The sequence below is a fragment of the Odocoileus virginianus genome, chromosome 29, assembly GCF_023699985.2.
Source record: "Odocoileus virginianus isolate 20LAN1187 ecotype Illinois chromosome 29, Ovbor_1.2, whole genome shotgun sequence".
Classification (NCBI taxonomy): domain Eukaryota; kingdom Metazoa; phylum Chordata; class Mammalia; order Artiodactyla; family Cervidae; genus Odocoileus; species Odocoileus virginianus.
The window spans coordinates 39,597,353-39,620,682 of record NC_069702.1 but is presented as its reverse complement, the minus strand read 5'-3'; the positions used below and the strand labels follow the sequence as shown (position 1 = coordinate 39,620,682).

Below are 23,330 nucleotides of genomic sequence, written 5' to 3'. Positions count from 1 at the left end.
GCAAGGATCAAATGAATTGATATATAGGTGACACGTCTAACTGTGCCAGGCATACAATTAATGCTTATATGCATCAGCTATTATTACTTAGTCAATATATGTTTGTGGAGAGTTTGCAGGACCTGTTCTAGACATAGGGCATATAGTCCTGAATAAACCAGACAACGTTAATGCTTTCAAGGAGTTTACATTCTAGTGAGAGAAGGCAGATAATGTCTAAACAAGTAAATATGTACCATAGTAAGTGACAATAAGTACCATCCAGAGAATTAAAAAGCAGATAAATGTTTTAGAGGGCAATGAATGAGCCTGCTCCTACATATATATATATATATGATATATATATATATCACATACATGTATATATGTGATATATATGTGTGTGTGTGTGTGTACCCATATGAGGCCAAACCTAACAGAAACTAGGAGAGATGCAATCATCTGGGGAAGATGCAGAAACACTGAGGCCGGCCTACGTTTGGATAGTACAAGGGTGCAAGGAATAGCAGAGGAGAGCAGTGTGGCTGATACAGCGAGAAGGCGCAGCTGGGGGAGGGCAGATCATGTAGCGCTCGTCCACCATGAGGACTTCAAGCTGTATTAAGAGCGTTTAAGCATGATTAATAACAAAATCTGTTATATTTTAAAAGTCTGTTGGTTCCTGTGTGTAAACAGAGAGTATATGTGAAAAGTGGCAAGGATGAGCGTGTACTCTTTGAGGAGGCTGGATAATTGCTCAGATAAGAATAGTAGATTGACATACAGGTAAGCAGTATAAAGTTGAGTGTACTGAAATGGTCACACTCAGATTTAACCTGGGCCTATTTAGCTTCAAATCCCATGAGTCTAAGACCAGACACAGGAGAAATAGCTTTATCTCCTAACTCCCAGGATTCCATGGTTACAGCTAAACTATATCTCTGCTTCTCCAACTGAGGAAGGACTCTGTTGATGCTAAGCACTTTGCCCACAATGTGCTACAGCCTATTCTGTCTCCCAGGGTCTCAAATCATTCTGTATTCTTTTTCTGGGAAAGCTCACTCCTATCCTCTTAATTATCATCTATACATGGATGCATTGCAAATCTATAACTCTGGTTGAAATTTAACATTGCCTAAAACTATTTATAATTTTCTATGGGTAAAAAACAACAAGAAAACCTCAAACAAAGCCAAACCACCTACTTCTTTGTCTTTCAGGCATAGCAAACTCAAAACCAAATTCAATATCGAACACTATGACTAACGTAAGTCTGCTTATTATCCAACAGGCAAACCTAAATTTGTGCTTCCTCTATTCTGCTGGTTGCTATCTCAGTGAATGTTAACAATGCTTCAACTTGCTGCAAAAAAAAGAAAAAAGCAACAGTGCTTCAAAAACAGATACCAAGGCACATTGATGACTACAGATGAAAAGAAGTTTAAGTTATATATTGGCTTTAAATAATCAGTAGCAGCTGGCAGGATTAGAGAATGAGAAAGCACAGCACAGTTTACATTTCATATCTCTTTAACAAAAACATAATAGAAGTTCATGTAATTATTCCTTTATTATGCAAAGATTCCTTTAAACAAACTGAAATGACATTGATGGTTGGAAGGGTATCTGAGCACGTGATTTTTATTCTAAATTTTGAGTAAAATCCCACATAACAGGTTATATTACAATACAGGATAATATTTTTAAAAATTTGTAACATCATATATTTAATTATAGGATATCTCTTTGTTTGAGAGACAGTAAAAATACCTTGGTTCAGAATAGATCTTAAGGTCTCTAACTTGGAAGTTACAATAAAAATATCTCAAACAATGTAGGACTTTACTCTAAAACAACCCTTGACAGACTTCTAGACCCTGCATGAGCATGTTCAACAATGTAGTAATGAAGAACTCTTGTGGTGGCTAATGGATTTTAAAAACTCTAATTATTAGACAATTCTTTATTTCTTATTAAAAAGGAGTTATGGAGTTACTTGAGCAGAGAAGCATAATGAAAGCTGAAGTACTTAGTATTCTATTCAAACATTTTTACAAACTAAATCCAAATAGCTGGTCTACCTGCTTCATTGTTTATCTTTTAAATGAATCTAGCAACCCTTCACAAGTGTATCCAGGGTAAATATCTCTAAACCAATTTCACATTAGATTTTCTGGCTCTCTACCTGAATAAAAACAAGTTTTATCCTCACTATATCTCAGTCTCTATATCTATAAACAAAAGATTGATTATAACAAAGTCCATCTCTTAAATATACAGAGAGAATTAAATGAATTAATATACATAAAGTGCCTAGGACAATACTTAGAACAAGTGATCAATTTATGCTAGGCATTATCATTGTCATTGTTATTTTTTACTAATTTTATAATATCTTACTTTCTCTTGTTCCCTACTTTTAATTCTAGTCCATTCCTTTGACTCTTGTTGGCCATATATTTCCATGGATAGGACTCATCTTTGGCATTTGTCATCTGATTTGATTTTTGGCATATCCCAAACTGTGACTCCTGCTTTTGTCCTTGAGCTTCACCTGCAAAGTCCAAGTCTCATTCCACCAGGAGCTGGCAGTTAAAGTGAGAGAACCTTCCTGGAGTTAAAAATGCTATAGGGCTCCCAACTGCTGCAGGTTCACATAGAAAATCTGAGCTCATGTTTTTAACAAGAGAATTTTTTTCACTTCTAAAATTCATATCAGCTATCACTCTTTGGTACAGAATGCAAGCTGTGCATTTCTAACCTCCCACCTTCCATCTTCATGGGCTATTATCTGCACAATTCTCGCTTGGTAAACTTTGTGGTGTTCTTTGAGACTGTCTGTTGCTTTTGTTAAAATAGCAAATAATGAAGACCTAAATTTTCAGGGCATTCTAAGAAATGCACATCTTTAATGTCTAGCAACAAAGTCAGTGCTTCCTTTCCCGACATCTTGATGCCTATTCTGCATGGACTATTAGGGGCCCAGGGTGGTAAAGTTCATCAAGAATTTTCTACCCAATATCTTTTATCCCTTAGGGGCCAGTGTTTTGGTAATCCTCAAATCTACTGATGTTTTCCACTGCTTTCTCCAAATTCAAGTAAAGGTAATTGAATATTCTGGATTTATTGCTTTATACCTCTTTTGGCATTAATTGATATGTATGAATCTCTCCTTGCAAATATTGTACATGGCCACTTAGGAAAGAGCTCAGAGAACCTCCTGTGCAACTCAGCAGTTTCTTTAGATACTCATCACTTTAAATTTTATTCAAAATAGTTTTTGAATATATTTTAAGATATTTATTTTCAAGCATAGATAATTGTGCTTCAGTTATGCACATAAATATGCTTCAGAAGCATATATAATTATGCTTCTTCTTTGTATTTATTTGTAATAAATATCAAGTACAATTCATACATCCATTCTTACCTGCTTTTCACAACTAAATCAATGCATGAACCACCATTAGCACTTCCATTCTATTGCAATCCTTGAGTCAGTCCTGTATTCAAGGGTCCTATCCAGATATGACTTTAAAAAATATATACATATATTCTACATATAACTTTAAAAAAATTGTGCCAAAGTCTAGCATATTGCTTCTCTAACCATCCATGAAGAAAAACCAGATTTTCTTCATTCCATAAAGAAAAGCCATGGATTGATTCTACTATAAGACACATACACAAGCAAAAAAACTAAGAACTAGAAAATGAAATTTAGAAAAATATACACAAATTATAAACCCTAATTTTTACTGTTAAAGTTACATTTCAATAAATACAATGAAAGCTTATCATAAAAATTAAAAATAAGCACATAGGCAATAGAGAAAATGGTTTTATATTCACAACTGTTTGATCTTCTGCAATGAACCTGTGGCTGATTCATGTCGATGTACAGCAAAAACCACCATGATATTACAAAGTAATTCTTTTCATATTAAAATAAATTAATTAAAAATGGCATAAGTGCAAGCAATTATCTGTATTTAAGGTATATTTGCACTTTTTGAACATTACACATATAAAGTGTTATAAGTTTGCTTATTTGTTTGTCTTACTTACCTAAGTTGGATTGATGACAATGACACAGTATCTGACACTCTAGAGTGAAAGTTTCTATGTTTTATTTTATCAGCACTCATAGGAGAAACACATCTAACTAAATATATAAATGAGAGCAAAAGAAAAAAATCTAAAGCAATTTCAGCAACCTCAGGAAATTCTTTTTAAACTTTTACTGAAAATGGAGCAAAAGTTGGGATGATGTATTTTTTTTTATTTTCCATTATTTATCAATATCTGTAACCAAAAATTTATCTTATAAATTATAGATAAATTAAATAATGATTTGATAAAAAGTAAGTTATGGATTTTTATTGCTTTATTTTTCTTCTTGATTAAGAAAATTGCCTAATGTTATATTCTTTTCACTAATTTGCTCTCTTTGCTAAAAATATCAGGTTACCTTTTTGTGTTTCATGTAACATAACTTAATCATGGAAGTGATATTCCATCATATTCAAAGGTTCTGCTTACAGAAAATAACAAGTGTTATTCAATGTTTTTGGTCATTGGCAGTCATCCGAGAATTCTGCATTTTTTTTTCTTTTCCAAAGCCAATGCTTTAAATACATAGTTGGCAAGTAACATATACTTATAAAAGACATTTAAAAATAGACTATAAATATTACATTATTTTATGTAAGAATTAACTAATTTTGATGACAAAAAACAAAATTCGTGCCTAAGCCTTAGTATGGTCACCAAAATACTGATGATCTGAACTCAGCCTGGATGTTTGATTTAATGGAGGGAGCTAATATTTGACTTTAACAACAGCAGTTTAGCTTAAGTACCAGATATAATATAACCTTTTATTTTAATGTAAGCAATTTTAGTTTTTCCTAATCCATATTGGCATACATGCTTTGCTTATTACTTTCTAAATGGTGTAAGTACCAGCTAAAAAGTTTATATCTTAAAAATAAATGTAATCTATTTTAAAGATATCTATGAAAGCACATTTGGAGAATCACCTGGAAATACTGTTATAGATTCACATGTTTCTTAGAAAGATTTCACACTCTATGGTAAACTTCAACTTTTTAAATCATTTATCAGCATCTCTGTATTCATATACTGAATCCTGTCCCTGGGAATGAACTTTAATTTCCACCATCTGTGCCTTGGCCAGGAATGTCCATATTCCTTTAATGCATAAATACATTCCAGATATTTCTCATTCTGTTAGTAAGAGCTGTGAAGCACAGAAAATAATGTTTCAAAGAGGAACCACGAGGGATCATTTATTGCTCCAGCACTTTGAAAAATCTATGAAATTCCTTTATGGCTTCTTCATTATATTTTCAATGGAGCAATTAGCTTGAGTGGCTACAAACACTGAATTTTCATGACCACATTAGCCTTTGAAACCAAATTATTGAATGTATTATTCTCAATGCAAAATATAGTGGGATGTGGCAAGTTAGCGATTAAAAAGCGTAAGTTGCCTCCAACCGGAAAACTAGTTGAGAGTTCATTTCCTAACAGCCTATCTGGTCACACTTTAAAACCCACTCAGTTCATATAATTCAGCTTTTTGTTCCAAGGATCCATTTTGCAAGTGTTGAGAGTAGTAACTCTGGCCTTAAAAAGAAAAAAAGAGAAAAATATATATATATATACACACACATTAGTAAAGCTCTTGCAATGAACAGTAACATCTCAACTACAAAAGTAGTCCCTTGAAAACTTTGGTTGCAGTTTCTAAAGGCAATAAGACATTCTCATGTCCAATTCATTCAAACACACAGTATAGTTACCTCAAAATTACAAAGAGCACAAGTTTACCACCAGTTGAAGTTATTCCCCATTGTTTTACAGTGGGAAAGTGTGATGAATATTATAGCTTTACTTTTCCTGGATCCTATCTGTTTCATATGAAAATTCTAGGATGTTTGGGTAACACATAGATGTTTTGATTCTAGACCAATGATTAGTATTTTCTATAAATAAATATAGCAAACAGTTGAGATTTTGGGCCTCCAAATCTGCATGACAACCACTGGACCCTGGCTTTGTAGCATGAGAGCATCTGTGCACAATGCTTGGGTGAATGGCTATTGCAATAAAACTTTATTTACAAAAAAGCTGGCCAATGGAATTTGACCCTCAACACCTACTCTGCTAAAGCTTGCTTAAATCAAAAGAATAAGACCCTTGTCTCCCATTTTTTCAACCTAAAACTACTATCCTGGTTGAAGAGGCAGTCATATGAAGAAATAAATACATTGTCCTTTTTGGAAAAATATTCTATATTCATTGCAGCAATTCTACTTCATTCAATGACCTTGTGGTTGTTAACTTTATGTATCAACTTGACAACTCCACTGTGCTTGGATATATGGTCAATCACTGGTCTGGATGTTGCTAAGGAGGTAAACTTTTCTAATGACATTAACATTCATTTGAGTAAAGCAGATTATCCTCCATAAAGTAGGTGGGCTCCATCTAATTAGGTAGTTAAGTCATTGTCTCTGAACATACTTCTGTGTCCATGTGTGTTCAGTCGTACCTGACCCTTTGGGGTCCCATGCTCTATAACCACGAGGCTGCTCTGTCCATGAAGCTTCCCAGGCAAGAATACTGGAGTAGGTTGCCATTTCCCTCCCCAGGGGATTGGCCTGACCAAGGGATCAAAGTCACATTTCCTGCACCAGCAGGTGTGTTCTTTACCAACTGATCCTCCTGGGCCAGCTCCTGTTCCCGAGTGCAATTATAGAAGTTAGGTTCACATGTATCTTTATGAAATATGCCTTTTCACTTAAATAACTATTCTCCTGCAATAACCTTATTTATTTGAACATGTTGTAAGTGAGGATAGATGTTAATTGGTAGGCTTCATTACAGCAGGAGAATTACACAGAACTTACAAATTGTGAACACTACTTCTTTAAATAGAAAAGAAGCTGAATTAATTCCAACAATGGTTTAATTTTTTGCAACTAATTCATGAAATCAAAAACCTTTTGGAATTTCACTCTGGTTAATCATGAAACATCTTGTGTCATTGGGATTATTAATATAAATTCAGTTGGAAAGCTCAAAATTCAGAGAAATTATTTTTGTAATAACACAAGCACAAATTTTGGTATAGTACATGACCTTGATAAATATATCACTTAGTAAATAAGAAAAATATGCGGTAAATATATGCCATTATTAGGAACGTAAAATAAAAATTTCATCTAAACAAGTTGCAATATTAAAGTAAAAATTCTCAAAAGTTTAAAATGTTTTATATGCCTATTATACTTGTGATATAAAAATGTTGAGATAAAACATAAATATATGCATGCAAGAATATGTTTTCTCTCTGCAGTCTGCTGTCAATAAGACTTTCAAAATATGTGTACCTTTGATGAACTACTTCATAAATTAACCTAACTTCTATTTTAACATTACATTTTTTGTGCATATTTTAAACATTGGTTGTTATTTGTTTCAGTTCAGTTCAGTTCAGTTGCTCAGTAGTGTTCGACTCTTTGCAACCCCATGAACCCCAGCACGCCAGGCCTCCCTGTCCATCAGAAACTCCCAGAGTTTACCCAAACTCCTGTCCACTGAGTCAATGATGCCATCCAACCATCTTATTCTCTGTCGTCCCCTTCTCCTGCCTTCAATCTTTCCCAACATCAGGGTCTATTCAAATGAGTCAGCTGTTCACATCAGATGGCCAAACTATTGGAGTTTCAGCTTCAGCATCAGCTCTTCCAATAAACACCCAGGACTAATCTCCTTTAGGATGGACTGGTTTGATCTCTTTGCAGTCCAAGGGACTTTCAAGAGTCTTCTCCAACACCACAGTTCAAAAGCATCAATTCTTCGGCGCTCAGATTTCTTTATACTCCAACTCTCACATCCATACATGACTACTGAATAAAACAAAGCCTTGACTAGATGGACCTTTGTGAACAAAGTAATGTCTCTGCTTTTTAATATGCTATCTAGGTTGGTCATAACTTTCCTCCCAAGGAGTAAGCATCTTTTAATTTCATGGCTGCAATCATCATCTGCAGTGATTTTTCTGGAGCTCAGAAAAATAAAGTCAGCCACTGTTTCCCCATCTATTTGCCATGAAGTGGTGGGACCAGATGCCATGATCTTAGTTTTCTGAATGTTGAGTTTAAGTCAACCTTTTCACTCTCCTCTTTCACTTTCATCAAGAGGCTCTTTAGTTCTTCTTGGCTTTCTGCCATAAGGTGGTGACATCTGTATATCTGAGGTTATTGATATTTCTCCTGGCAATCTTGATTCAAGCATGTGCTTCCTTCAGCCCAGCGTTTCTCATGATGTACTCTGCATATAAGTTAAATAAGCTGGGTGACAATATACAGCCTTGACGTACTCCTTTTCCTATTTGAAACCAGCCTGTTGTTCCATGTCTAGTTCTAACTGTTGCTTCTTGACCTGCATACAGATTTCTCAAAAGGCAGGCCTGGTGGTCTGGTATTCCCATATCTTGAAGAATTTTCCACAGTTTATTGTGATCCACACAGTCAAAGGCTTTGGCATAGTCAATAAAGCAGAAATATGTTTTTCTGGAACTCTCTTGCAATTTAAAATTAGTCAAAAGTTTGCAGTCATCACAAATAAAAAATGGAATCAAAATAGCAAGATTTTTGTTAACTAAAATGGATATAAAGAATGATCCCAAACAGATACAGATAATTCTACAAAATAATGAAAGAAATAGTACAAGCTTAAAGAATGAGATTTTGAAATTCCTTGAACTTTGCTGTATCTAAGCCTTAAGAGGAAAATATAGTATTTTTTCCTACCATGTAAAAAAATTTTTAAAAAAAGTGTGTACACTTTAGTGGCATTAAGTACACTCACATTTTTTTGCAAACTTCACCACTATTTCCTAAACATTCTTCATTTTCCAAAGCTGAAAATTTGTGCCCTTTAAACAATGGCTCCTTAGTCCCCCCCTCCACTTCCAGGCCAGAACTAAGATAAAGGTGTCTACAGGACCTTTGAGCTGACCTGTAGCTACTGAATCCTCACTCCTCCCCCATCCAGGGGAAGAAGTTAACTACATGATGACCAGACTATAGCCATGATATAAGCTGCCATATCCGAGAACTGGCCTCAAAGAAAGGGAAAAAAACTGACCCTGGAACTGAAGATTAACTGTACTTAACTGCTCATCAGATCACAACGACCAATTTTAAGATGGCTCTGAGAGCTGACTGTGCCATTTCTGCATATAGCCCCTCCTTCTGCCTATAAAGTCTCTTGAATGCTAATTGTCAGGTAGTGGGAGTTAGCCTTTGGACAAGAGTGACCCCCACTTTCTGTAGCCAGCCTTTGAAATTAAGTTAAAACAAATTTGCTTTCCTTTCCTGTCCTTTCTACCTATCTTGCCTCTTTATTGACTTTAGAGCTGTGAGGAACCAGACCCCACTTTTGGTAACACTACTGTTTAATATTGAAATAAAACTGAGAGAGACTATGATACAAACTGTGGAAAATTCTTCAACAGATGGGAATACCAGACCACCTTACCTGCCTTCTGAGAAATCTGTATGCAGGTCAAGAAACAACAGTTAGAACAGGACATGGGACAACAGACTGGTTCCAAATTGGGAAAGGAGTAAGTCAAGGCTGTATATTGTCACCCTGCTTATTTAAATTATATGCAGAGTACATCATGAGAAACGCTGGGCTGCAGGAAGCACAAGCTGGAATCAAGATTGCCAGGAGAAATATCAATAACCTCAGATATGCAGATGACACCACCCTCATGGCAGAAAGTGAAGAATTAAAGAGCCTCTTGATGAAAGTGAAAAAGGAGAGTGAAAAAGTTGGCTTAAAATTCAATATTCAAAAAACTAAGATCATGGCATCCAGTCCCATCACTTCATGGCAAATAGATGGGGAAACAATGAAAATAGTGACAGACTTTATTTTCGTGTGCTCCAAAATCCCTGCAGATGGTGATTGCAACCGTGATTAAAAGACACTTGCTCCCTGGAAGAAGAGCTGTGACCAACATAGACAGCATATTAAAAAACAGAAACATTACTTTCCCAACAAAGGTATGTCTAGTCAAAGCTATGTTTTTTTCAGTAGTCACGTATGGATGTGAGAGTTGGACTATAAAGAAAGCTGTGCACTGAATAATTGATGCTTTTGAACTATGGTGTTCGAGAAGAGTCTTGAGAGTCCCTTGGACTACAAGGAGATTCAACTAGTCAATCCTAAAGGATATCAGTCCTGAATATACATTGAAAGGACTGATGCTGAAGCTGAAACTCCAATACTTTGGCCACCTGATACAGAGAACTGACTCATTGGAAAAGACCCTGACGCTGGGAAAGATTGAAGGAGGAGGAGAAGGAGACAACAGAGGATGAGATGGTTGAATAGCATCACCAACTTGATGGACATGAGTTTGAGCAAGTTCTGGGAGTTGGTGACAGACAGGTTAGCTGGCCTGCTGCAGTTCATTGGTTTGCAACGTGTGAGATGTCTGAGTGACTGAACTGACTAGTGATACTTTGATATTGTAGCATCTAAATTTGGCAAGGAGGCAAGAATATACAATGGAGAGAAGACAATGTCTTTAACAACTATTGCTGGGAAAACTGGTCAACCACTTGTAAAAGAATGAAACTAGAACACTTTCTAACACCATACACAAAAATAAACTCAAAATGGATTAAAGATCTAAATGTAAGACCAGAAACTATAAAACTCCTAGGGGAAAACATAGGCAAAACATTCTCTGACATAAATCACAGCAAGATCCTCTATGACCCACCTCCCAGAATATTGGAAATAAAAGCATAAATAAACAAATGGGACCTAATGAAACTTAAAAGCTTTTGAACAACAAAGGAAACTATAAATAAGATGAAAAGACAGCCTTCAGAATGGGAGAAAATAATAGCAAACGAAGCAACAGACTAAGGATTAATCTCAAAAATACACAAGCAACTCCTGCAGCTCAATTCCAGAAAAATAAATGACCCAATCAAAATATGGGCCAAAAAACTAAACAGACATTTCTCAAAAGAAGACATACAGATGGCTAACAAACACATGAAAAGATGCTCAACATCACTCATTATCAGAGAAATGCAAATCAAAACCATAATGAGGTACCATTACACACCAGTCAGAATGGCTGCTATCCAAAAGTCTACAAGCAATAAATGCTGGAGAGGGTGTGGAGAAAAGGGAACCCTCTTACACTGTGGGTGGGAATGCAAACTAGTACAGCCGCTATGGAGAACAGTGTGGAGAGTCCTTAAAAAACTGGAAATAGAACTGCCATATGACCCAGCAATCCCACTGCTGGGCATACACACTGAGGAAACCAGAACTGAAAGAGACACGTGTACCCCAATGTTCATCACAGCACTGTTTATAATAGCCAGGACATGGAAGCAACCTAGATGCCCATCAGCAGATGAATGGATAAGAAAGCTATGGTACATATACACAATGGAATATTTCTCAGCCTTTAAAAAGAATGCATTTGAATCAGTTCTAATGATGTGGACGAAACTGAAGCCTATTATACAGAGTGAAGTAAGTCAGAAAGAAAAACACCAAGACCGTATACTAATGCATATATATGGAACTTAGAAAGATGGTAACGATAACCCTGTATGCAAGACAATAAAAGAGACACAGATGTATAAAACAGTCTTTTCGGACTCTGTAGGGGAGGGTGAGGGTGCGATGATTTGGGAGAATGGCTTTGAAACATGTGTATTATCATATGTGAAATGAATCGCCAGTCCAGGTTTGTTGCATGGGACAGGGTGTTCAGGGCTGGTGCACTGGGACGACCCAGAGGGATGGAATGGGGAGGGAGGAAGGAAGGGGAACACATGTACACCCGTGGCAGATTCATGTCAACGTATGGCAAAGCCAATACAATATTGTAAAGTAATTAGCCTCTAATTAAAACAAATAAATGTATATTAAAAATAAATAAATCAATTTGGCAAAATTCAAAAGAATTATAGAAACAACTTAAGTGCCACACTTTTTCCAACAAAAATATCCATGTATAATCTCTTTTGTTTAATTCACTTTATATAGTTCAATCAAGCAGAACTCCTACCTAAACTGTAGCATGGCATGAAAGGGGGTTGAAGGATGTGCACTCCCTTTAGACTTTCATGTTAAAGGAAATAATGCTATTAACTATGCTTCATCTGAGATTCTTAAAAATTAATATTGACATATTGTAAAGTACAGAGCAAGGAAATGCCTATCTTTAAGGTTTGGGGTAAAATCTCACACAAATCCAATTTTCTATCTAAATAATTCTATGTATCCATTTACTTATCATAAAAAATCATGCACAATGTGTTGTTTAGTTGCTAAACTGTGTCCAACTCTTTGAGACCCCATGAGTCAGTTCTTCTCATCAGGTGGCCAAAGTAATGGAGCTCCAGCATCAGTCCTTCTGATGAATATTGAGGATTGATTTCCTTTAGGATTGACTGGTTTGATCAACTTGCTGTTCAAGGGACTTTTAAGAGTCTTCTTCAACACCACAGTTCAAAAGTATTAATTCTTCAGTGCTTAGCCTTCTTTATGGTCCAACACTCACCTCCATACATCACTACTGGAGAAAACATAGCTTTGACTAGATGAACCTTTGTTGGCAAAGAATACTAGAGTGGTTGCCATTTCCTTCTCCAGGGGATCTCCCTGGCCCAGGGATCAAACCTGTGTCTCCTGCTTGGCAGGTGGATTCTTTGCCAGTGAACTGCCTGGGAAACCCATGTATAATAGCAGATAATACCTGTAGTGTAAATTCCATTCACTATCTTAGAGTAAATGAGAGACTTATAAGAAAAGTGTCAGTGTATTCCATGTTCATGGTGTCTATTTCTCTGCTTCAAGTTCACAGGGACAATCCCAACAGAACAGTCCATAGACTCTTTAACAGATTCTTTAAAACTGAAAGAACAGAGTGTAGCAGGAAACAGTATAAAACCAGCTGTTTTCATGGTTCCAGACATCAAACTTGTTTTGCTACTTAGTTATATTTTAGGCATTTAGGAGATTCATCATATTTCTGTAAGCTGAATAATTGTGTTCAGACGTAAGAAATTATAGACTGATGATTTTGAGTATCCTCTGTAGTCAGACAGCTAGGCTTTGTGTAAACAATAGAAAAAATTGCTGAAAGTAACAAGACAATAAACTTCACCAACAAAATGTTGACCATGGATTAGGAATTTGCAAAACTCTGAGAACATTTAGCAGATTATCAGCAACAAAAACACATTAGAAAACCTGTGGTTTTACTATGCCCCAGTGGTATTAAATGAACTGTAAATCATTTATTGAAAATTATTAATGGCATTGAATATTATAGTTAATTGATTTATTCTTTCATTTGTCCTATCTTCTTAAATTATTTTGTTGAAATATATCTATTTGTAAGTTCATACTAATAGAAATGTTAAAGTCAAAATGAAAGTCAAAAACTCTTGATTATCCAAGTAATATTTTTAAAGAAGAGTCCCTTGATGTTAGATTATAATTCCATTTTTTGTATATGTACTGCCTTTTATCTGGTGTTTGTAGGTGTCTTATCTGACAATGTAAATCAAGTTACTATTGCTTTAGTAAATAAGATTAGTTGGTTTGACTTACACTGCATTATAGAAGTAATGTCTATCTTATAATAATAAATGAGCTGTATATTAAGTTTATTTCTTCCTACTATTCATATGATAATTGAATCCTTTGAGTCTTTAAATGTAAGAACAGTCATTTTTTGGTGATCAAAAAGGCAATAGTAAGAATATACTAACTGCATAACTGAACTCTGATTAGGAAATTTTATTTATACAGCAATGCAGAGTTACCACCTGGGATAGAAAATACAGTTGTTATTATTCTATATCTTTCTATGGAACGTATGAAATGAATAAAATGTAACACCAATGTTCCTTTTTCTTTATTGTATAGGTGGTGTTTATAATCTGGGAACTTGATATAAATTCTCTACCTTCTTGTATCCCAACTCCAACACTTTGTTCACAGGAATACTGAACAAATTGAAATGCTGAACAAATTAAAATCCTGAAAAAATTCTCTAAGAAGAAAAAACAAAACCTATCTCCTCCCCCTATTAAATAGAAGTAAAAGAGACAATAGATGAGTCATCTGAGAATTTAAAATTGCAATTGTTTCTTTAAATGGAGCATTTTAAAGTGTTTCTTCTAAGAAGACACAACTACATTTGATAATTGCCTTCCTACTTGGTCAATAATAATAATTTAAGAATCATAAAAATAAAACAAGCAGAAAGTACAAGCAACTACTAGAGTATATAAACTGCTTAGAACTTTCATTCTTTGTAAGAGACAAATATTATATATCATTCTTATATAACCTGTAACAACCTGAGGTGCTAGAAAAATCCCTGCTGCTAAGAGATAGAGAACTTGCCTAAATTTCATTTTCAGGATTGCTAATTTTCAAATTCATATATTATAGAAGCCTGTGGAGAATAGTGGAAAACAGTCTACAGAGACAGAAGAGGACTTTATTATCTGATATGGGTTAAAAGTGTAACATACAAGATATATGATTTGGGCCAATGACTTAAAATCTCTAGACACTTAAGTGGGTGAGTATACGCATACTATTGATAGAACATTTACTCTGAGCCAGGCATTGTGGGTTGTAAGCCTCCACATGATCCATAGGAATTTTATGTATCTTTTCTGAAATAAATCTTATGATAATGTAATGATGAGCAAAAACTAGCTTTATCTTATAAATTGGCATTATTTTTGAGAAAGCATAGTGATTTTCTCCAAATAATATACAAGTAACAAAGCTAGGATATAAAAGTAATAGTTTGTCATTAATAAATTTATAACAACTATGTTTCATTGTATTATCAAAAGTGATCTGTTTATACATATATACTTTAATTGGAGCATAATTGCTTTACAATGTTGTGCTATTTTTGGCTGTACAGCAAAGTGAATCAACTATACATACACACATATCCATTCTTTATTGGATTTCCTTACCATTTTGGTCATTACAGAACATAAAACTATCCTTGGATTATGCTCAATAAGCTTTAACAATTACTATGCAGTATTCCACAGTAACTGTTATTCCAAGTGTTTCAGCAATAACTTATCCCACACTAATATTATTCCAGTATTCCAAGAATCAAATATCAGCAGCAGAGGGTCTCTAGAATTTACTTAAAAACAACTTTTTTCCTCAGTGTGCTTCCTACCAGCTATCTTCTAATGTAATCCTTTAATAACAGATTACAACCATGAGAATGTTTAATATAATAGGTGCAGGAAAGTTGCATTATCCTTTATACCAAGAATTATAATGTTAATTAAAAAGAAGGAAGAACAAGTTCATGTTTCTGACTATCTTACAAGAAATAGATAAGCGAATGCAGGCTGCCTTGTGACCCTATTACATAAAATAATAGAGATTACTTTAGAAAAAACAAGTCCAGAGGAACTTCCAAGATGACAGAGGAACAGGACAGGAAGAGCACATCCCTCCCCACAAATACATTAGAAGTCAATCTGCATATGGAATGGCTCCTATAGAACACCTTTTGAACATGGGCAGAAGACCAGAGACTTCCAAAGAGACAAGCCAATCTCCTTAGAGCAAGAGCATTTGGATCTTCAGGGAGAACAGAATTCCCCACAATGTGCTGATGGCCATGTTTCATCACTTCATTCATCAGGTGGTTAAGAAAAATGACAATGCTCAACAGTAGGGATTTTTTTAGCCTTCACACTGCTGGGCTTTATCTTTTTTGTTCTGGAAGTAGCAAATGGGGTAATTCAATCAAGTTTTCCACCTACTGCTGTTTGACAAATATGGTCAGATTCTAAAGAGTAGTGGCCTCAAGAATCCAGCTTGGATGAGAAAAGAAAAAAAGAGCAACCAAAGAACACTGTGGCCAACCCAAAGAAGAGAAGGAAGACGGAAGCCCTGCAGCAAAGAGGCAATGAGGATGGATGAGGTTACTAAAGAAGAAGAGGATGAAGAGACACAGGAGATGAAGAGGTTTTTTTTCTTCTTCTGAAGACCATTGTCAAATTCTAAATGCCACATCTCATGTTTGAAGAACTTTTCAAGACTTCTTTCCAAGTTCTCCCTAAAAGAGAATCCAGAGTGTATACATAATTGTGTAGAAAGTCTTTGTTGCATTAGCTAATTTTGAACCAGTTCTTCATGAATTTCATGTTACACAAGCTGGAAATCTCCATGAAGCAAAATATATACCAAAACTGGCCTCTCATGGGTTGTATTTGCTTTGCTCCCCTCTTCACAGAAAAGGAAACAAGATTCTCAGATGTATTTTCCATCAAATTCTCTACATGATATTAATGAGACAAGTGGGCAAAGGCTGCCATCACAGCCCCCTTGCCATCATGCCTCCAGTTGTCAGCAGTAGAAACCTGGTCAACCAGCTCGTAAGTTCTGGATGCACTAAAATAGACTATATATACATCTAGTCCTTTGAATTCTGCTACAACACATCTGTGGCAAGCTGTTCAATAAATATGAATATCACACCTATCACAATTGTACTCATCTCACACACTAGCAAAGTAATGCTCAAAATTCTCCAAGCAAGTCTTCAAAAGAATGTGAACCAAGAACTTCCAGATGTTCAAGCTGGATTTAGAAAAGGCAGGGAGACAAGAAATCAAATCACCAACATCTACTGGATCATCAAAAAAGCAAGAGAGTTCCAGAAAAATATCTACTTTTGCTTTACTAACTAGACCAAAGCCTTTGGCTGTGTGGATCATAGTAAACTGTGGAAAATCCTTCAAGAGATGGGAATACCAGACCAACTGGCCTGCCTCTTGAGAAATCTGTATGCAGATCAAGAAGCAACAGTTAGAACCAGACATGGAACAGCAGACAGATTTCAAATTGGAAAAGGAGTATGTCAAGGCTGTATATCGTCACCCTGCTTATTTAACTTCTATGCAGAGAACCTCATGCGAAATGCCAGTCTGGTATAAAGGACAAGTTGGAATCAAGATTGCAGGAAGAAATATCAATAATCTCAGATATGCAGATAACACTACCCTTATGGCAGAAATCAAAGAGGAACTAAAGAGCTTCTTGATTAAATTGAAAGAGGAGGGTGAAAAAGCTGGTTTAAAGCTCAACATTCAAAAAACTAAGATCATGGTATCCGGTCCCATAACTTCATGGCAAATAGATGGGCTCCAAATCACTGCAGATGGTAACTGCAATTATGAATTAAAAGATGCTTGCCCCTTGGAAGAAAAGCTAGACCAAAGTAGGCAGCATATTAAAAAGCAGTGACATTACATTGCCAACAAAGGTCCATCTAGTCAAAGCTATGGTTTTTCCAGTAGTCATGTATGGATGTAAGAGTTGGACCATAAAGAAGGCTGAGTACTGAAAAATTGATGCTTTTCAACTGTGGTTTGGAGAAGACTCTTGAGAGTCTTTTGGACTGCAAGGAGATCAAACCAGTCCATCCTAAAGGAAATCAGTCCTGAATATTCATTGGAAGGACTGATGCTGAAACTGAAACTCCAATACTTTGGCCACCTGTGCCAAGAACTAGCTCGTTGGAAAAGACCCTGATGCTGGGAATGATTGAAGGCAGGAGGAGAAGGGGACAACAGAGGATGACATAGTTGGATGGCATCACTGACTTGATGGACATGAGTTTGAGCAAGCTCTGAGTCTTGGTGATGGATAGGGAAAGCTGGCATGCTATGGTCCATAGGATCACAAAGAGTCAGACATGACTGAGCAACTGAACTGAACTGAAACCAATGCGGTTCATTCTCTGGGCCAGCGGCTCAACAAGCATCCTTGTGTGGAATATGCTTCTTTCATGGCCCGACTTTACGGATTAGCACCAAATGCCAAGGTCTCATACCAGGTTTCACTCTGGATGTGGCCTTGGCTCTTCTGGAATTATCTGAACAAGAGGTTGATGATCTGCTTCCCCTGGAGCATGAGAAGTTCCTGAAGCATAAGTTCTTGGTCCAGGAAATCTTACTAGCCCTCTGTATAGACAAGGACCCAATGGTCCACAGCAAGGCTATGTCCAGTTTCACCCGTGGCCTAGAGTCTTCTGCTACATCCCCATTGGACAGCATGTAGGCATTTCTGGATAACACTCCTGCAGTTTCAGGAGTCGAGAGCCACCAAAGAGTGCTCAGAAAAATTCAACAGAAGAGGATTTCATGATGATGCTGAGGAACAGGGTTAGTGATGAGAAGACCAACATCAGGAAATCTGCGGTCCAGTTCTTAGTGAACATTTTGAAACACTGTGCTGTGTTGTGTATGAGAGACAAGCTGCCTGTCTTGCATAATCAGTGTTTTGGTATCACCATATCTGTCGGCAAGCAGGCTTTGCAATCTCTACCGAGCTGCTGATGGCCCGATCCTGGTGTGTCCATCTACAGAAGGCCTGGCTGGAGGGTGTTATCCTGGCAGTGATGGACAATGAGAGCTCCTGTCTATGCCCACCTCCAGCTCTCACACCAAGATGGAGACACTCTTCTTGGCAAGGGCCTTGTGCTGTAAGCACAGCTTCCCCAAGATGATGATGGCTTGCCCTCTGATCACAGAGGGCATGCCTCGTGTGAACCTGAAAGAGGGGCTAGAAGGTGGGCATAGGCAGGAATGTCCTCAACAGCATCATCATATGTGACCTCTGTGTCCACTGCACAGCCCCGATGAACAAGTACATCCCCAACATCCACACACATCTGAAGGACCCGAATCCTTTCTTCCAGAAGCAGACACTACTTTTGTTCACCCGCCCCATGCAGGAGGACTTTGTTAAGTGAAAGTGCTGCCTGTTCCTCTGTTTCATTAGTACACTAGTCGACCTGAACCCAGAGGTCACCAGCACCAGGGCGGTCTGTCTGGCCCATTGGTCCTGAAGAGGAGTCCAAACATATTTTTCTAGCACCTCATTGTGTGCATTTTCCACTTCAATGACTTTGAGAAGCACAAAAGTTTCAATAGGTTCCCCCAGGTGGAGAGAGAGAAGTGGTATTCTCCCTGAAAGGGGATACAGACAGGGAAAAGTAGATGAAAATCTAAGAGCTTTTTCCTGGAACACTATTTCACTGATGTGCAGGGGTTCAACATCACTTCCAGAATCTTCAGCTATATCCTGGCGTACTTCGCTGACGGTGACCTCCTGTGGACACAGAAGACAGCAAACTCCTCTAAGACATGCTTGGGTGCTCCGTTTGAAGGAGATCAGGCTGCAGGCATTGAGGTCTAAACCAGAAAAGGACCAGCTTGTGGAGGAGGAGGACCTGGCCCAAGCCAAAGTGTTCATGTAGAAGGTGCAGAAGGAGCTTGCCTCAAGTTCAAAGGAGCAATTTCCTAGAAGATATTATTCCAATTATCATCTCCCTGAAGTATGCCCTAGAGAAGAACAAGATCGCAGCTCTCTGGGAACACATGCACTATCTCAGGGAGGCAATGTGGGATTACTGAAATGAAATCAAGGACTTTTTGACAGTTGACAAGCAGCTGATCAGAAAACTTGGGTAGGACATCAGGTGCTACTAAGAGCAGCTGACTTAGGAGTAGGAGCTGGGGAGGTGGCAGCCACAGACAGGGTGGCCTCAGGTGCCAAGGAGGCACAGGTCAGTTAGGTTGTTCCAAGTTTGGAAACAATGTCAGGTCCTGCTGGCTGAGAAAGACTCCATGGTCACTGCTGCAGACCATCCGTCCACATCCAGGCCCCATGCCACCCACATGACTGAATTTCTGTTCCTGGTGCCCAAAGACAGGCTCGTGTCAGTGAGAACCAACGTTATCCTGAATTCCTTCAGTAAGTTTGGGGAGTCATGCAGCTGGTCTTGTGGCTAGAGAGTAGAGCTATAGACCCTCAACATGTGTCCTGAGAGCCCGGGTAAGTTGGGCCATGTGAATGCTTGAAGGGCTTAGAGATGGAGTCCAGAGGAACTATTGACCTCGAAAGGAAGCGAGGGGTCAGGACCCCTGAGTGGACTATCCAGAATGTCATGTTCCGAGAGGAAATCAGCTATGTCTCTCACTGGGCCCATCTTTTCCCCCCAGAGGCCAAACCCTCCCAACCTGGTCCAGAAGGTGTACCCTGGGAAATCAGAGGCAGACAAAACCTGTGGACAACATTCTGTGTCTGTCACTGCCTGACTTGCAGACCACGCAGCCATCTCAGACTTCCCAATGGAATGTGACAGTCCCCAGGAGGTTGGACTGTGAGGCCTGCAAGAAAAAGGCAACTGACCACCTCTCCCTGGAAGCTTCCATCAAGAGCACCAGGGCCACCTATCTGTTCATCTGTGTGGTTGGTCAATACCTAGTTTGGAACCGTAAGATACTAGAGAAATGCCTCATGCATTTAATGCAAATTTAAATATTTGAAAATATTTGGCTTATCCTATTAGGTTCTATTCTGGTCCTAATCCTGAGCTTTCTCTTCTGTAAGTCCAGCATCTGGTAGCTGTACATAGCTTCCTCTATCTGATGTCAAAACCCTATATATAATATATTTCTGCATCTCCTGCATTGCAGGCAGATTCTTTATTCACTGACCCACCTGGGAAGCCCTAATATTTTTCTGATGTTATTTATATTTTGTAAACTTTTCAAAGCTTATTCAAATAAATAAAGGTGGCTGTTGTTTGGTCACAAAGTTGTGTCCAACTCTTTGAAACTCCATGAACTACAGCACTCCAGGCTTCCCTGTCCTTCACTATCTTTAGAGTTTGCTCAGATACATGTCCACTGAGACGGTGATGCCATCCAATCATCTCATCTTCTGCCCAATGAGTGTGCTCTTTGCATCGGGTGGCCAAACTGTTGGAGCTTCAGTTTCAGATGAAGGTTCAGGATTAATCCTTCCAATGAATATTCAGGGTTGATTTCTTTTAGGATTGACTGATTTTATATCCTTGCTGCCCAAGGGACTCCCAAGATTCTTTTCCAGCACCACAATTCACAACCATTAATTCTTTGAATTGATTAAGGTTAAGCATGAAAACAAAAAGTCCAAAGTTACAAGGCAGAAAGCTGATTTTCAGCTTTATTTGAATGCACAAGCTAGATAGGTCTCTATGGTTAAAATTCAACCCCAATTGATAAAATTTGATTACTCATCCTTATATTCTCTCTCCCTTCCCCATTCCTTCTTTGACTGATTAGATCATCCAAGAAGCCTAACAAATAGTCCAATAAATATTAATTCCTTTCAACTCCCATAACTCAGTATCTAGAAAAAAATTACACACAGTTCATTTCACTACTTATATACTATCTTTTTAAAATTTATCATTTTAAATACATTATTTTACATTTGAATAATCATGTATGCCAAGTTATATTTCAAATCTTTCTTACTGATGTTATTTACTTGTGTGTTCATATCTTTACTTATTCAATCATTCACTATCCAGGCACTGGAATGTCTACAAAGAATAAGACACAACTCATGACCTAGAGGAACCGTATAATGTGAAGGGTTCCTGGCAAATGGACAACTATGATACTGAGAAAAAAAGCTAGCCCAGTTCTGTGGAATTGCAGAGAAAGGAGAATATAACTGTACAAGATGGATTACTACATAATGGATTACTTAGGATTTAGCCCTCAAATAGGGTTTGTTTTAGATTACTATATATTTCCTAATCATCTATCTTTTCTGACATAACCAGACTTCAAATTGCCAGTTAAATGAATTGTTATTTCAGCTGTAACAAAATAATTCTGGATTCTATCTTGAAAAGTACTTTTTTTTTTTTAACTTTATGGGAAGTGAACTAGAGGTATTAACCAAATCCTGTTTAAAAAGTAAAAAGCAGGGAGTATTAAAACACTGAAATTTTCATCTTCCCTTGCTTGGTTTTCAGACACTCTTTGCAGCAAGGCCTTGATCACATCTATGTAATAAAGACACTGAAAATCTAAAGAGAGGAAGTGGATACCATATGTTTATCTAGGAAATCACAACATTAACAAAAACAAATGAACAAACAAATAAATAGTCTCATGGTGAGTAAAGAGCTTGATGTTGATATGTTTTCTCCAACAGAATGCCACCTCTTAATTTACCAAAAACATTTCTATAAAACATAGTAAAATTAAAAAAAAAAAAAGGAGTTCAAGTGTTTCCATTTCGTGGCTGCAAAAGTCAGCTTACACAGCATATTGTTTCATGGTATCTGCTTACTCCTACAGTTTTAGGGGTCATTAAAGAGACATAAGATGATTTTAAATATTGGATATTAAAAGAAAACCTGAAAAATGCATAAAGTTTTAAAATTTCATTTATCTTAATTAGATTCAAGTCTTCTTGATCCATCAGTTGAGAGTCTTACATGATAAAAGATTATTTCCATTTCCCTAAAGAAAAACAAAACAAATTCTCCCCTTATTTGGAAAAGATGTTTTCCACATTACTGATTTTTAATTTATTGTTAGACCCAGAAAATTATTGTGACATAATTTAAATTGACATAAAAACTATGGTTTATACTAGCCAGATTTTTATTCAACATTTCAAAAAATATTTCTAATTTTTACAATTCAATCACATATACTTTTTATCAGGTTTAACATTATTTGCAGATATATCTCTAACATTTTGTTTGATACAGAAAACTGATTTTTTAAAGTTGACAGGTATTAAATCAAGGCTTAAAGCAATGAAGGTAGTCAGAAGCCTTTATCCTAAAGACCTAACTTTAATTAATCAGGTCACCTATCACCTTGACAAGTGAAAAGGGCTTTCAGAGTAAAGACCCAGACTTTATAATTTTATAGAGTGATTATGAGCATGATTTTGATCTGGTGACATTTACATGGGCTAAGTTACAAGATAAAGATCATCTTTCTAAGACTGGCTGGAGTTAATTTATGGTTTTAAAAGATGATTAATAATGCTGTGACAGGAAACAAGAAAGAGAAAAAATGTTTCCTGGAACTCCTTTCTCCTATTCTCCAAGACAGGGTCAAAGGTATGATTTGCCCAGGTGCAATCCTGCACAAATCAATTCTATTCTGTTTATGTCTCTCCCACCATCTGTTCCCTCTTTTGAGTTAACTACTCCTATAGGGGAAGAAATGTTTTCAATGATGGTGAGATACACAACAAGGTCTTCTGAATGTGTCTCTACCCACTGTGAAAAGGCATGTTAATCTTTTAAATTGTTTTATTTTTGGAGGGTGAAAACACAGTAAAGTGGAATTATACTAATGAGACAAAATGCATAAACATATTATTTTGTACAAAAA

The 23,330-nt window shown here is 36.8% G+C and overlaps 1 pseudogene; it reads left to right on the top strand.

Annotated features, from left to right (window-relative positions):
- Positions 1-400: 400 nt before the first annotated feature.
- Positions 401-19,637, top strand: LOC110122080 (condensin-2 complex subunit D3-like; annotated as a pseudogene).
- The last annotated feature ends 3,693 nt before the right edge of the window (positions 19,638-23,330 follow it).